A 16921-nucleotide genomic window follows, 5' to 3' on the forward strand; every position below is an offset into this window, starting at 1 on the left:
ATAACTCAAAGCAGTTTTGATTTGTATTTCTGTGATTATTAAAGATGACGAGCATTTTTTCATATGTCTGAAGGCCGCACACCTATCTTCTTCAGAGAAGTTGCTCTTCAAATCCCTTGCCCAGCCTGCGATGGGATCCCTTGTTCTAGTTTTCCTAATGCATTTGAATTCTCTGTGGATTCTGGTTATTAAACTTTGTAGGAGACATAACATGCAAATATCTTCTCCCATTCTGAGGGCTGTTTTCTTGCTTTAATGTGTTCTTGGCTGTGCAGCTTTTTAGTTGGATCAAGTTCCAGTAGTGTATTTTTGACACGGCTTCAATTGACCGGGGGGTCCTCCTCATAAAATACTCGCCCAGACCGATTTCCTCAAGGGTTTTCCCTGCACTCTCTTCTAGTATTTTTATAGTTTCATGTCTTAAGTTTAAATCTTTAATCCACTGAGAGTCTATCTTTGTTAATGGTGAAAGGTGTGGGTCCAGTTTCAGCCTTCTGCAGGTTACCAGCCAGTTAACCCAGCACCATTTGTTAAATAGGGAATCTTTTCCCCACTGAATGTTTTTAATTGGCTTGTCAAAGATTAAATAATGTTAAGAAGCTGGATTCATCTCTTGGTTCTCTATTCTGTTCCAGACATCTACTTCTCTGTTTTTCTGCCAATACCATGCTGTTTGATCACTATCGATTTGTAGTATAGTCTGAGGTCTGGTAGAGTAATTCCTCCTGCTTTATTTTTATTTCTGAGTAATGTCTAGGCTATTCGAGGTTTTTTCTGATTCCATATAAACGAAGTATTGTTTTTTCAAGATCTTTAAAGTATGACAGTGGAGCTTTAATAGGGATTGCATTGAAATTATATATTGCTTTGGGTAGTATGGACATTTTAACAATGTTGATTCTTCCCAGCCATGAGCATGGTATGTTTTTCCATTTGTTAATATTTTCAGCTATTTCTTTTCTTAGAGTTTCATAGTTCTCTTTATAGACATCTTTCATGTCCTTTGTTAGATAAATTCCAAAATATTTAATCTTCTTTGGCACTACTGTGAACAGGATAGAGACCTTAACTGTTTTTTCAACTTGACTATTGTTGGTACATATAAAGGCTACCGATTTATGAATGTTGATTTTGTAATCTGAGACGCTGCTATATTCCTTGATAAGAGTTTAGTAGTAGAGTCTCTAGTGTTTTCCAGATATACTATGGATACCCTTGATTGCCTTTTCTTCCCTAATTGCGGTGGCTAAAACTTCCATTACAATGTTAAAAAGCAATGGAGACAATGGGCAGCCTTGTCTGGTTCCTGATCTGAGTGGAAATGATTCCAATTTAACTCCATTCAATATGATATTAGCTGTGGGTTTGCTGTAGATGGCCTCTATCAGTTTAAGAAATGTCCCTTCTATACCGATTTTCTTAAGTGTTCTGATCATGAAGGGATGTTGGATATTATCAAAAACTTTTTCTGCATCGATTGAGAGAATCATATGGTCTTTGTTTTTTAATTTATGTGCTGGGTTACATTTATAGATTTACATATATTGAACAAGCCTTGAGACTCTGGGATAAAACCGACTTGGTCATGATGTATAATTTGTTTGATGTGTTGCTGGATTCTGTTTGTTAGGATCTTGTTGAATATTTTTGCATCTATATTCATTAGTGACATTGGTCTATAATTTTCTTTTCTTGTTGGGTCTTTTCCTGGTTTGGGGATCAGGGTGATGTTTGCTTCATAGAAGGTGTTGGGTAGTCTTCCTTCTTTTTCTACCTTTTAGAACAGCTTGAGTAATATAGGTAATAATTCCTCTTTAAAGGTTTGGTAGAATTCTGACATGAAACCATCTGGTCCTGGGCTTTTCTTTTTAGGGAGGTTTTGTATGGTTGATGCTATTTCCAAAGTTGATATAGGCCTGTTCAACATTTCCACTTGATTCCGGCTAAGTCTTGGAAGGTGACGTGCTTCCAAGTATTGGTAAATTTCCTTCAGATTTTCATATTTCTGAGAATAAAGTTTCTTGTAATATTCATTAAGGATTTTTTTTGATTTCTGAGGAGTCTGTTGTTATTTCATCGTTGTTGTTTCTGATGATGAGATTAGAGAGTTTACTCTTTTTTTTTCCTGATTAGGTTGGCCAAAAGTTTATCTATTTTATTGACCTTTTCAAAAAACCAGCTTTTTGATTTATTGATCTGTTGTATTATTCTTTTGTTTTCAATTTCATTTAATTCTACTCTAATTTTGATTATTTCTTTTTATCTACTGGGTTTTGGGTTGGAATGTTCTTCCTTTTCCTGTTGCTTGAGATGTCCCAGTAAGTTGTTAACTTCCTCTCTTTCCGTTCTCTTGAGGAAGGCTTGCAGTGCTATAAATATCCCTCTTAGAACTGCCTTTGCGGTGTCCCAGAGGTTCTGATAGTTTGTGTCTTCATTGTTGTTTTGTTCCAAAAAATTAGCGATTTCTTTCTTAATCTCATCTCTGACCCAGCTATCATTCAGCATAAGGTTATTTAACTTCCATGTTTTTGTATGAGTATGCAGATTCCTGTTGTTACTCAGCTCAGGTCTTATTCCATGGTGGTATGAGAAGATGCATGGAATAATTTCAATTCCTTTAAATTTACTGAGGTTAGACTTGTGATCGATTTCTGAGTAAGTTCCATGAGCTGATGAGAAGTATGTGTATTCAGTTTTGTTGGGATGAATTCTTCTGTAGATGTCTGCTAAATCCAAATGTTGGATGGTTAGGTTTAAATCTAAGATTTCTTTGCTCAGCTTCTTGTTGGAGGATCGATCCAACACTGCCAAAGGAGTGTTGAAATCTCCGACTATGATGGAGCTGGAGGAAATCAAGTTGCTCATATCTCTTAGAGTTTCTCTTATAAATTGAGGTGCATTCTGGTTGGGTGCATAGATATTAATAATTGAGATCTCATAATATTAACTATTACCCTTATCAATTATCAAGTGACCATTCTTGTCCTTCCTTAATTTTGTTGGTTTAAAGCCTATTGTATCTACAAATAGAATTGCAACACCTGCTTTTTTATGATTACCATTTGCCTGAAATATGGATGACCATCCTTTCACCCGGAGTCTGTATTTGTCTTTTAAGTTAAGATGTGACTCTTGTATGCAACAAATATCTGGCCTGTGTTTTTGTATCCAGTCAGCTAACCTATGCCTCTTTAGAGGACAGTTTAAGCCGTTCATATTAATGGAGAATATTGATAAGTCTGGTGAAGTTTTGGGTATCGAGTTTTTCAAAAGTCCAGTGGCCATTTTTAATCCTTTCGCCAGTGTCGAAATTGGAGTTTCATCCAAAGTTTATGAGTGAGTTTACTTTTGTGGTATAGGATTGGGTTGGTCATTATGGAGGATAGGTCTGAGAATATCCTGAAGAGCTGGTTCGGTTATGGCAAATTTCTTCAACATATGAATGACATTAAAGTATTTAATTTCTCCATTATAAATGAAACTCAGTTTAGCTGGATACAAGATCCGGGGTTGAAAGTTATTTTGCTTTAGGAGATTAAAACTCAGTGACCATTTTCTTCTGGCTTAAAAAATTTCAGCAGAGAGATCTACAGTCATTATAATATTCTTCCCTTTGAGGATAACGGTTTTCTTTCTCCTGGAAGCTTTGAGAATTTTCTCCTTCATATTAACTTTAGTGATGTTAATTATGATATGCCTTGGGGATGTCTTATTGGGGTTGAGTCGTGCTGGGGTTCTGAAGCTGTCCGCTATCTGAATTTCAGAATCTCTAGGCATGTCTGGAAAATTCTCTGTTATAATATCATGCAGAAGGGCCTCTGTGCCCAGCGAGGCCACTTCATCTTTTTCTGGAACTCCAATGATTCGGATATTCGCCTTCTTCGAATTATCCCAGAGCTCTCGGAGAGAATGATCCGTTTTTGCTCTCCATTTCTCTTCCTCTTTGAGAGTTTGGGAGTGTTCAAAGGCTTTATCTTCAGTGTCAGAAATCCTTTCTTCTGCTTGCTCCATTCTGTTGCTGAGGGATTCTACTGTATTTTTCATATCTTTGAGGGCTGCAAATTCTTGCTTCAGTATGTCTAACTCTTTGGTGGTTTTGTCTTTAAATTCACTAAATTCTTGAGACAACTTTTGAATTTCTCCTCAAATTCCTAATTCCACTTTATTAATCTTGTCTGCAATTCAAATTCTGAATTCGATTTCTGACATCTCAGCCAGTTGTTTATGAATGGGATCTTCAATTACGTCTGCCATATCTTTCCTTGGGGGTGTTGATCTATTCTGATTATTCATGTTACCAGAGTTTTTCGCTGATTCTGCCCCATGGTTGTTTTACTCCCTTTGGTTTTTCCCCCCTGGGGCTTTGTTGAGGGCCTGTACAGTGCTGTGGCCTGAGAAACTGGGGCCCTGCCTGGTGTGGTGGGGCTAAGTGGTTCTGTCTTGTTTTCAGTTGGTTTCTGTTCCACCCTAGTGAAACAGATACTCTGGATTGAAGTCTCAGCTGTGGAGAAATATCAGCAATTAAGTCACCCCACCCCACATCGGCAAACAATTGGAAAAGAAAAATCAAACCTTCCTACCACCGTGCACCCACGGCACCACCTGATTTGTCCTCAGGCGATTGGTTCAGTTCAAAAGGTCCAAATCAATTGTCTCAGTCTGCACCTGTCTCGGGTGAGAGAGTTTAAGAGGTCTCTGGGAACTGGATCACAGGGGTCTGGGGACTACTCTGTTGTGGCTTGCTCCAGTGCTGCGTGGAGTCAGGAGGAGCCACCCAACCAACAGATCAGTCTGGTAAGTTTGCTTCCTCCTTCCCTACCTTGCACCACTGTCTCACCCAGTCACTGATAGACCTGAAGTTGGCTGATCAAGTTGCCTGTAGTGAACCGGTACTCCAGGAGTTTGCACCTGCCTGAATCACAAGGAAGTCTGCCAGGCCGCTGCGCTCAGCCTCTCTCTAGCTGGAGGAGGTGAGGACTGACAACCTTGGACGCTTGATGAAGGTTGGGGGGTTTTCACTCAGGTCCAGTCTTGCCCCTGATTAATGTTACTGACAGAACAGAACAGACCAAATTTTCGGTTCCCCTGCAGAAGAGAAGCTGAATTGAGTTTCAAATCAGCTTGTCTTTGCTCTTGTATTGTCTATAGGCTGATGATCCCCCGAGGGCCAGGTGCATCTTAGGTTCAGTAAAGTGGACCTCTGGGTCAGCCCCGCCCTGGGAGTTTCCCTGGTTTGCAAGTTGGAGTTTCCTCAGGCAAATCCTATACTCACAGTATCTGGTTGCCCAGGGAGACGGGGGTGTGGCTTCAGAATATTCAGTAGTGAGCTGTATTGCTAGCAAAAGAGGGCTGCTGTTTTATGCCTCACAGAACCGCTGCTCTAGTGCAGCTCCCCTCTGACCAACCGTCCTCTCTCTGCTCCCATGCCCCAGAGTCTGCACCGAATGGCTGCAGCCCAGCACTGTCTATACTCCTTGAGCAATCGCCCAAGAGTCTGGACCCCTGGGGAACAGGCCTCCAGACCTTAGAGCGAGAGCAGAGGGGACTGCAGGGAGCACTGAGAGCCTGGGGTTACGGGCAGAGAACACACACAGTTTTACACAGTTTTATGCCTGGCCGTATTGTCACCAAAAGATGGCTGTTGCACTGTGCCTCAGGGGACTGCCGCTCCGGTGCGGTCCCCTCTCCGCCAACCGTCCTCTCCTCACTCCCATGCCCAGAGCTGGTGCCGACCAGCTGCAATCAAGGCCTCGTCCACACCCCTCGAGAAATCACCTAAGACTCTGAACTCCTGGGGACTGGCCTCCAGACCTCAGTGTGAGTGGAGGGGAGCGCTGGGAGCTCAGAATTCCAGGTAGAGACTATACACAGTTTTATACAGTTTTATGCCTGGCAGGAGAACGCTGTGGCACCCTAGTAGGGGAGGTAGGTCCAGTTGTTAGAGGGTCTGTCCCGTGGAGTGTAGTTGGAGGACCTTTGAACTCTGCCCGATTGTTTGTGGGGCACTCTGAGCTGTTCTCATGGGGGAGGGGACTCCCGTCCACATGGTGATGGATTTTGTACCTTTTGTTTGTATGTTGGGGTCGCAGCTTGCCTCAGCGGGGTTGATGTGCATTCTTCAACCTTCTCTCTTAGTGCAGCTCAAATCCACTAGGTTACTTGCTGAATTTTTGTCCTTTAACTCTCCTAATGGATGGGAGCCTCTGTGGAAAGCTGGCTTCAGTCTGCTTATCCATTCTTATGATACTTTACTAAGAAGAATGTGTTTCAACTCCATTCAGGTTAACACAAATGATGTAAAGTCTCCATCTTTTTATGGCTGAATAGCACTCCATGGTGTGTGTGTGTGTGTACATATATATATATATGTATATATATATATATATACACACATATGTGTATATATATACACATATACATATATACATATGTATATGTGTATATATATATGTATATGTGTATATATATATATGCTGTATGCATCTCTTTCTCAATTAAGATATAAATTCAATAAAGCATAGCAAGACTTAATAAAAAGGGAAAAATAAAACATTTGCTTTTGAAGCATATAAAACATGCCAAGCACTTACTTGTGTTTTGTCTTTTCTACACATTATAATAATAAAAATAAAAACCATGGTGCCCCCAGGTTCTGCTTTCTGGTCATTTCAAGAAGTTCAGAATAAAATGGTGAATAGATGTGATTAATACAACATGCAAAAGTGGAAAATCAGAATGGACCAGAGAACTGAAAAAGGATAAAAGCAGCAGTGACAAATGAACATCTACTTCATTTTGAACTTGAATTTTTCTTCTCCAAAGGTGGGGATTCTACTGGTAACATGTCATCCTCATTCTTACCCTTTTGCATATCCTGCCATATTTCTTCCTTTATAAACACAGATGCTTTTGATGATCTGTCACTATGTGGTGGGGAGGGATGCATATTTTCTGATTCAGGCTTCATGGTTTGTACTTTTCAGCATCTCTGTCCTCATCTAATGCCTCAGGAACACATACAGTATGTACTGGTTTTACTTCATTATTAGTGGATATAGCAGCAGAAATACTGCACCTTTTTGTTTGAAGAACACACTTCATTTCCTTTTAAGCCACAAAGTTTGGATTTCTTGACTGAGGTACATTTCTGATGCCAATTTCCAAAAAAAATTGTTTTGGCCATTTCAAAATCAAACTTCTTAGTGTTCCTTTGTTTCAACTGTATCTTCTGAGCTCCTTGCTTTTTTAGTGTGTGTGTCATTATAATATTCTCCTCACATGCCCGGTGCTGGGACAGGGATAAGATGGCTGACTAGAGGCAGATTTTGTGGAAACTCTCATCCAGAAGGAGGGAAATTTTAATGAAGTAACCCAGAGTAGTGTAATTGGGGGCTAGATTGCAAGAAGAACCAAGGGGTTCAGTAACCCTGCACAGACAAACTGCGAGGACCAAGATGAGTAAGAGGAAGGAAGAGAACTGAGGAGAGTTAGATTGGATCAGTCTAGAGGATTCCTGAAAACAGAAGGGTAAGGGTGAGCCTTCTCCCACCTGCAGTCTTTCTGCAAACAGCAAAACACGCCATCACTTGCCTGATAAGGAAGTCCCAAGAAGGATAAAACATCCTACTACTTTTGCACCAAGGCATATCCGCTTCTGAGTCTGTATCCTGCCTGGCAGAATAGAGAGCAATTTTGGCACTAGCTTCCTTTCGACCACAGCGAATACCCTCTCTTTTTTGGGTTGCCCAACAGTCTGCCCCCACTGCAGAACTCTGCTTTCCAGTGGCACCAACTAGAAGCACTAGCCCAGCCCAAACTGGAGGGGGGGGGTTGACCCACCCACTGGCAACAACAGGTGAAAGTGCTTTGGACCCTACCCACCCCTCAGAGCAACTGAGGGAGCGAGGGTTTACAGAGGTTGCTTTCTCTGTCACCAAGAATCATCAGGGTCTTTATCAGGCCATGTGGACTCTGAGAGATCTCTGCATTGTGTGGCCCAATGAACTGAGCATGCCTCAACCCTGTTGGAGGAAATGGTGGCTTGGCTGCACTGACAATGCATGACAAGGTCCCTCCTAAGCCTCCATCCTGCTAGGGGGGAACTTTCCCTACCCATTGGAATGGCATTGTCTAGCATCTGTGCCTAGAAGGCCCCTCCTGGAGGTTTGGCCCCTGACTCCACTTCTGCCAAATTGAAGGTGGATGCGCCTAGTCTCTGACAGGCAACCCAATCCGGGAAAGCCTTGGAAGCAGATGGTAGGCCCAAGATCTCCCTTCCCTACCATAGTCAAAAAGCCTCCTCAGTTTGAATCTGTCACAGCTGGGACTTCAGAGAAAAAGAAGAGTTTGTTTGAATAGTTAGGTGTAAAGTAGAGTGAGCAACTCCATATACAGGAGCCTCTCGATCTGACTTCAGCCCACCAGATTTAGTTTTAGTCACCAAGGATCTGGACACAATTATAGCAGAGCTTAAGAAATGGAAAGAGGCATTCAAGGAGATTCAAACAGTATGGAGTCTCAGCAGTAGAACAGAACATGGAGAAGAAAGAATCTCAGAAATGGAAGACAAGAATTTTGAACTAACCTAATCATTCAAAGAGACTTGGGAAAAAAGCAGAATAAAAACATCTTTATCTGAGCAAGTTATAGAACTACTCCAAAAGATCAAGCATTCAAATCATTGGGATTTCTGAAGGATAAGAAGAGAGTGAATTTTAGGAAAAAAAACATTTCAGGCAAATGGAAATCAGGAGAAAATAGGGGGTACAATTGTATTTTTAGATATTATGAGATGTTTATTAGATTTAAACCTATAAACAAAAACAAAGATGGATGCTATTCTCTGGTCAAGGGAACAATATAACAATGAGACATTTGAATCCTAAATATCTATGCACACAACTGAAACACTCCCAGACATTTAAAATGAACCCTAACCAATTTGAACAACATGATATCCTGTGAAACCATATTAAGTGGGCATTGCAACACTCTTCTGACAAAACTGTACTGACTCTCCAAGCAGAAACTAAACAAATAAACAAGGGAGTTAAATGTGTGCCTAGAACAATTCGGTTTTACGGAAATATATAGAACATAAATCCAAAAACTACTGAGTATGCGTTCTTCTCTCCAGCTCATGGATTATATTCCAAAAAAATGGACACAAATCAAACCTCAACAAAATCTAAAGAATAGAAATTATATTTTGTATCTTTCCAGATCATTAGGGAATAAAGGCAGAACTCAACTAAAAAAAAAAGATCCTTATGCCTGCATGCCTGTACAAAGTCATAGAAATGAAGTAACCTTAGAGCAAAGAACTGGGTCAAGGAGGAGATAAAGAAATAAATCATTATCTTTCATGAAAAAATGACAATGAAGCCACATACTATCAAAACCTGTGGGATACTGTAAAGGCAGTCCTAAGGGTAAAAGTTATTGGATTAAATGTTCTCATTCAAAAAACAGAAAAAATGCAAATCAATAACCCAATAAACCATCTGAAGCAACTGGAAAAGAAAGAATAATCCAATCTCAAACCTAGTAGGAGAAAAGACATAAACTAAAATCAGAATTTAATGAAATTGAGAACATAAGGACCATTCAAAAGATCGGAGAAAGAAAAAGTTGTTTCTTTTAAAATATTAATAAAATCAAAGTACCCTTGGCCAGACTGACTAGCAACAGAAAAGATCTCTAATAACTTCAATCAGAAATAAAAGAGGGAAAATAACAATAGAAACCACAGAGATACAAAAAATCTTCAGTGACTCTACAAAAATCTATATTCTCAGAAATTCTAAAACATAGAGGAACTGTACCAAAATGTGGACTCATATCATCTCCCCTAAGCTCAACCATAAAGAACTAGAAACTCTGAACAGACCAGTATAAAGCACCAGAACTGCAATAACAATAAATCTTCCCTCAAAAAGTCCTGGACCAGCTGGTGTCACACCGGAATTCTACCAAACCTTCAAAGAATACCTATATTGCAGAAACTATTCCAAAACATAAAGGAAGGAAACTTCCCCAACACGTTCTATGAAACAAACATCACCCTGATTCCAAAACCAGAGGAAGAGCCAACAAAAAAGGAAAACTACAGACCGATATCATTAATAAATATTGATTCAAAAATATTCAATAAAATCCTAGCCAACAGAGTACAGCTACACATTAAAAAATTACACATCATGACCAAATGAGTTTTATCCCAGGGATAGAAAGTTGATTCATAAATCCATAAATATAATTCACTGTTTAAATAGATTCAGAAGGAAAGACCATATGAGCCTCTCAATAGATGCAGAACAAGCATTCAACAAAAGTCACCATCCCTTTCTGCAAGAACACTTAAGAAAATAGGCATAGATGGGACATTTCCTAAACTGATAGACACCACCCCACAACAAACCTACAAACAATAGCATACTGAATGGAGGAAAACTGAAAGCTTTTGCACTTAGAATTGGGACCAGACAAGGAGGTCCACTATCACCACTGCTACTCAACCTAGTGCTGAAAGATCTAGCCAATGCAATCAGGTAAGGGATGGATATTAATGGCATTGAAATAGGAGCAGAGGAGGTCAAGATCTCCCTCTTTGCTGATCATACGATTTTATACTTTGGAAACCCCAGAGACTCAACTACAAGGTTCCTGGAAGTGAGCAAGGAATAAAAAGTTTTAGTACATAAAATCAAGGTCCACAACTCAGGCCCCTCCAGAATGGTATGCCAGTAACAGTCAAGTTGAGAATAAGGTCAAAGACACATTATTCCTTCACAGTAGCTTAAAAAAAACAATGAAATGCTTGGGAATATACTTAACAAAGGATGTGAAGAATTTCTACAGAGAGAACTACGAAATCCTGAGAAAAGAAATAGCAGAAGACATTAACAAGTGAAAGAACACACCATATTCACTCACAGTTGAGAAGAATCAACATCATAAAATTTCCATACTACCCAAAACAATCTACAGATTTAATGCAATCCCCATCAAAGCATCAATGTCATATTTTGAAGATCTAGAGAAAATAATACTGTGCATCATATGGAACTAGAAAAAAAAACAAATAATAAATGCAATTCTAACAATAAAAACAAATCTGGAGGCATTATATCACCAGACTTCGGGTAATGCTACAAATCTACAGTGATCAAAACAGCACGATACTGGCAAAAGAATAGGTACCTATGGAAGAAAACAGAGAACCTAGAAGTGAACCCAGCCACTTACCATCTGATCTTTGATAACCAAACAAAAGCATACACTGGGAAAAAGAATTCATATTTAATACATGGTCCTGGGAGAACTGGTTAGCCACAATGGGAAGACTAAAACTAGACTTCTCACCACTTACAAAAAGTGACTCTCATTGGATAAAATATCTAAATTTAAGACACTAAATGACAAAAAATCTGGAAGAAAGGGTGGAAAAAACTCTTGGCAAAATCAGCCTGAAAAACAGCTTATGAACAAGACCCCCTTGGCAACTACAGCAATATTAAAAATAAATAAATTGAACATAACCATACTAAAAAGCTTCTGCACAACTAAAGGTACAAGAACTAAAGAAAACAGCCTATGAAATGGTAGAAGGTATTTGCACACTATGACTCGGACAAAGAGCTGATAACTGGAATTTACAGAGAACTCAAACTAATTCACAAGAAAAGAACAAACAATCCTATGTCAAAAGTGGACAAAAACTTTCCTGAAGAAGATGGATGAATGGCCAACAAACACATGAAAAAATACTTATCATCAGATAAATGCAATTCAAAGCTACATGAAGGTATTACCTAATCCCAGTGGAATAGCCCACATCACAAAGTCCCAAAGATGCAGATGCTGGTGTGGATGTGGAGAGAAGGGAACACTTCTACACTGTTAGTAAAACTGCAAACAGATATTTTCCATAGCCTCTGTGGAAAGAATTATGGAGAATTCTCAAAGAACTAAAAGTATACCTTCTATTTGATCCTGCAATCCCTTTACTAGGTATGTACCCAGAAGAAAACAACATTTTACAATAAGGACATCCACACTAGAATCTTTATTGCAGCTCAATTCATAATTGCCAGGATGTAGAAGAAACCCATGTGCACATTAACCCAGGAATGGATTAAAAAACGGTGGTATATGTATACCATGGACCCCTTTCAGTCATAAAAAAGAAAAAGATGAAAACTACATATTTTGCTTTTACCTGGATGGAGTTGAAAAGCATTCTTCTTAGCAAAGTGTGCATGAATAGAAAAGTATCCAATATACTCAATACTGATATGAAACAATTACATAAAGAACTACACACCCACAGGAGACAAAAATACAATTGAGTTGAAATGGGAGGGCTGAAGGAGAGTGCATAGTGTGCACATTTGCTCTCATCAAATGTACACAATGTGAGGACACACAGCACACTCCGTGGGTGAAGGGATCAGCTCCAACCTGAATTTTACCTAAGATATGCAAACAATGTAACCTAATCATTTTTACCCTCATAGTAATATGAAATTAAAAAAAAAACAAAACAGCAACAACAACATACCCAGGGTCTGCCAGGGCTGTTCTCATATTCCCGATATACTGTGTTTTCTTTTAAATAAAGCTTAGAAGATAAGTGTCAAGTTTATTTCAGGGACCCAAAGTAGAAATGGGATGAAAAGACATTTCTGAGACTGATGTGCTTTTGTTCAGAGAATGCATGAGGTATTTTAGAGATGGACACTTCAGGTGGATCTATTATCCTCACAATCAGGAGGAATCTGTAATTTTGCCAAATTACAAGTTTTTTTTTTCTTTTTAATATAAGCTTGTTACTCTTTTAGAGTTGTGTAGTAACTGCCTAAGGACAAACTGGACTTCTGTGTTATATGTATTCACAAATTTAACCAAACCTTTGGTTTTACTCATTTTTCTTAAATTTTAATTTATTTCACCACTCTACTTTGCCTTGATCTATCCACAATTACTCTAACTTTTGCACATAAGGAAATCCATAATATACAGTATATCCCCTCTTCCACAAACCCTATGTATTTCTAGTTTTTGAGAACTGTTTGCAGATGCAAACATAAAAGATTAATGTGTTTATTTTGTTAGTTATGTTTTCTGTCAGGGTACAGGTTTTCAAAATGATGTGATCCTCTCACCCAAATATGGGCAAAGATATTCAGAAAATAAATAAACTTTAACTAACACATTTCTTAAATCTGTATTTAGCTACTTCCAAATCCTGGACTGCAACTAACAAGTGAAAAATAGTTTTCCTCAGCCTCCAATAGGAACTAGACAACTTTATCACTCTCTGTTTGAAATTAAGTTAATTTATTATATTTTAATCTACCAAAACTGAATAAGCAGGTAATTTTGTAATATTACAATGCCTTCCTTCCTCACTTAAAATGATTTTACCTAACTTCAATAGTAAACCTCTACATTGTACTTCAGTACTGTTCTAAAGGGCAACACTTGGAGACTTGGAAAGCTTTATGCTATTAGCAGACTAAATCAATGCAATCAGACATAAAAGTCAATTATTTAGCTTTAATTAAAATTATATAAAATAATATGACAGTGCTATGTTGTGACACAGCCTAACTGCTTAAGTCTAGGTCTAATACATCCTAATGTCCTCTAATGACAGTGAATAAAATCATTTTGATACTGTTTACTGATTTACTACATGTAAATATGTTATAAGCTTGCTATTGTTACCCCAAGAATAATGAGCCCCGTTACCAAAGGCCTCATTCTTTTTTTTTTCCTTTTTTTATTAAATCATAGCTGTGTACATTAATGCAATCGTGGGGTACAATGCGCTGGTTTTATATACAATTTGAAATATTTTCATCGAACTAGTTAACATAGCCTTCATGGCATTTTCTTAGTTATTGTGTTCAGACATTTATATTCTGCATTTAGTAAGTTTCACCTAAGGCCTCATACTTTATGATACAAACTCTCTTCATAGACACAATATGTATGACTCAAATCTCTCCTTCAATATAGACACTGAAGTGAGTTAGGGATCACTAGGCATAAGAAATATTTAGCCTAAGCATTACTGACTGGCAACATAAAATTGTAAATTTGGAAACACTGTGAATGATTATTCTTTTAATGTACTCAGTGGCCACCACTGTAAAATTGTTCATAAATTCTATTGCTTAGCAATATGATTAAACAGCTGATGTTACCTTCCTTATCACATAAGAAATTTATAATACAAGGAATATAATTATAAAAATTATACAATACTGTTTCCCCCCCCATAACCATAATTGTCATTAATTGTCCTCATATCAAAATTGAGTACATAGGATTCATGCTTCTCCATTCTTGTGATGATTGCAAGAGGGACTTTACCTAACAATTGCAATCAGTGTAACCTGGCTTATTGTACCCTCAATGAATCCCCAACAATAAAAAAAAAAAAAAAAAAAAAAAAATTATACAATACACAAAATCCCAGAAAACACTTGCCTCTATACCAATGGCAAATTTATCTATAATTTATTATTTATTTTAAAAAATGTTTTAAACTTTACAATAGTTAAATGGATTTTTAAAATTTAATATCAAATTATAACCTATCAATTCTTAAATGCTAGTCCAAATTTTAATTTATTTTCAACTATTCTATGTTACCAATGCAAATAAAACCATAATTAACCCGAAATTAAAATTTCAATTTTTTTATACCTGTGGATGATTATTTTTCCTTCCATCCTGCTTTTCTTCTTTTTCCTCTGTTATTACCATAAAGTCTTGTTTTGCTGTCAAAAGCATAAATTTAGTTAATATAATCTACTTAGAATGATCCAATTAAAGCTATAGTGTTTATAAAAGAAGAGAGAATTTTTTTTCATTTTATAAATTGATAGTTTAAATGGAAATTAATCTTTAGAAGAGTATTTATTTTCTTATAAAAATTTTCAAAATACACTCAGGGAGGCATCTGATGTCCCCAGATTCAAGGCATACCAACATCTCAAATATTCATTCCTCCATTTGTCTACCCAACATAAATGAACAAAATTTAAAATTATCATAAACATATGAAGTATCACTGTATACTAGTCTCTACTTCATAACTGTATGTTCAAAAAGATTGCCTGTGTGTTCTTATATTAATGGTTCACACAGTTGGCGTTGCTTTTTATACCTTCATCAGTGTATATCCTGTTCCTATGTCTGAAATGTTCTCGTCTATGACAAACCCACAGCTAATATTATGCTAAATGAAGTAAAAGTGAAAGCTTTTCCACTCAGCAACTGGAAGAAGACAAGGTTGTCCTCTGTCACTACTAATCAGGATGAAAGTCCCAGCCAAAATAATCAGGCAAGAGAATGAAATAAAGGGCATTCAAATGGGGGCAGAGGAAATGAAACTCTCCCTCTTTGCTGATGATATACTTAGAAAACCCCAATGCCTCAACCACAAGATTCATAAAAGTGATCAAAAATACAGTAATATTGCAGGATACAAATTCAATGTCTGCAAATCAGTAGATTTTGCATATGCCAATAATAGCCAAAATGAGAAGTAAATCAAGGAAATAATTCCCTTCACCGTACTTCAAAGAAAATGAAATACCTTGGAATATACCTACCAAAAAGATGAAACACCCTTTAAAGAAAATTACAAAACTGTATGAAAAGAAGTAGCAGAAAATATTAATAAATGGAAGAACATACCATCTCATAGCTGGGAAGAATCAACATTGTTAACATTTCTATACTTCCCAAAGCAATCTACAGATTCAATGCAATCCCCATTAAAATAACTTTGTCATACTTTACATATTTGGGAAAAATAGTACTTCATTTTGTATGGAACCAGAAAAAATTCCAGATAGCCAAGGGGGAATTCTTAGTAACAGAAGCAAAGTCAGGGTATCAACCTACCAGACATTAGGCTATTCTACAATGTCATCATAATGTAAACAGCATGTTACTGGCAAAAAATAGAGACATAGACATCTAGAACCGTATAGCAAATCATGAAATGAAACTATTATAGCCATATGATCTTTAATAAACCATACAATAACATACACTGGAGAAAAGAATCCCTATTCAATAAATGGTGCTGGGAGAACTGGATATCCACATGTAAAAGACTGAAACTAGACCCGCATCTTTCTCCACTCACTAAAATTGATTCAAGATGGAGAAAGGATCTAAATATAAGGCATGAAACAATAAAAATCCTTGAAGAAACTCTGGGGAAATCACTTGCAGTTATGGCCCTGGGGCAATTGCAACAAAAGAAAAACAAATGTGACTTAATTCAACTGAACAGCTTCTGCACAGCTAAGGAGAAAACAACCAAAGCAAACAGACAACCAGCAGAATGGGAAAAGATATTTTCATATTATGAATAAGACAAAACCTTGATAAGTAAGTTGGGCGTTGTGGTAGGTGTGGTAGTCCCAGCTACTCGGGAGGCTGAGGCAAGAGAATTGCCTAAGCCCAAGAACTGAAGGTTGCTGTGAGCTGTGACACCACAGCACCCTACCAAGGCAACAAAGTGTAACTATGCCTCTTGAAAAAAAAAAAGAAAAAAAAATACTTTAATAAATAGACTCTACAAAGAACTCAAATTAAGCAACAACAATAAGAGCCAACAATCACTTAGATCAGTGGGAAAATGAGATGAATAGAACCTTCTCTAAAGAAGATAGATGAATGGATAACAAATATGAAAAGATGCTCATTGTCTATAATCATCAAGGAAATGCAAATCAAAACCACTCTGAGATATCATCTAACCCCAGTGAGAATAACCCACATTACAAAATCTCAAAGATGTAGATGCTGATGTGGAAGGGGAGAAAAGGAAACACTTTTCCACTGCTGCTGGGACTGCAAATTAATACAACCATTCTGGAAGGAAGTATGG

This window comes from Nycticebus coucang, chromosome 6 (assembly GCF_027406575.1).
Source record: "Nycticebus coucang isolate mNycCou1 chromosome 6, mNycCou1.pri, whole genome shotgun sequence".
NCBI classification, from domain to species: domain Eukaryota; kingdom Metazoa; phylum Chordata; class Mammalia; order Primates; family Lorisidae; genus Nycticebus; species Nycticebus coucang.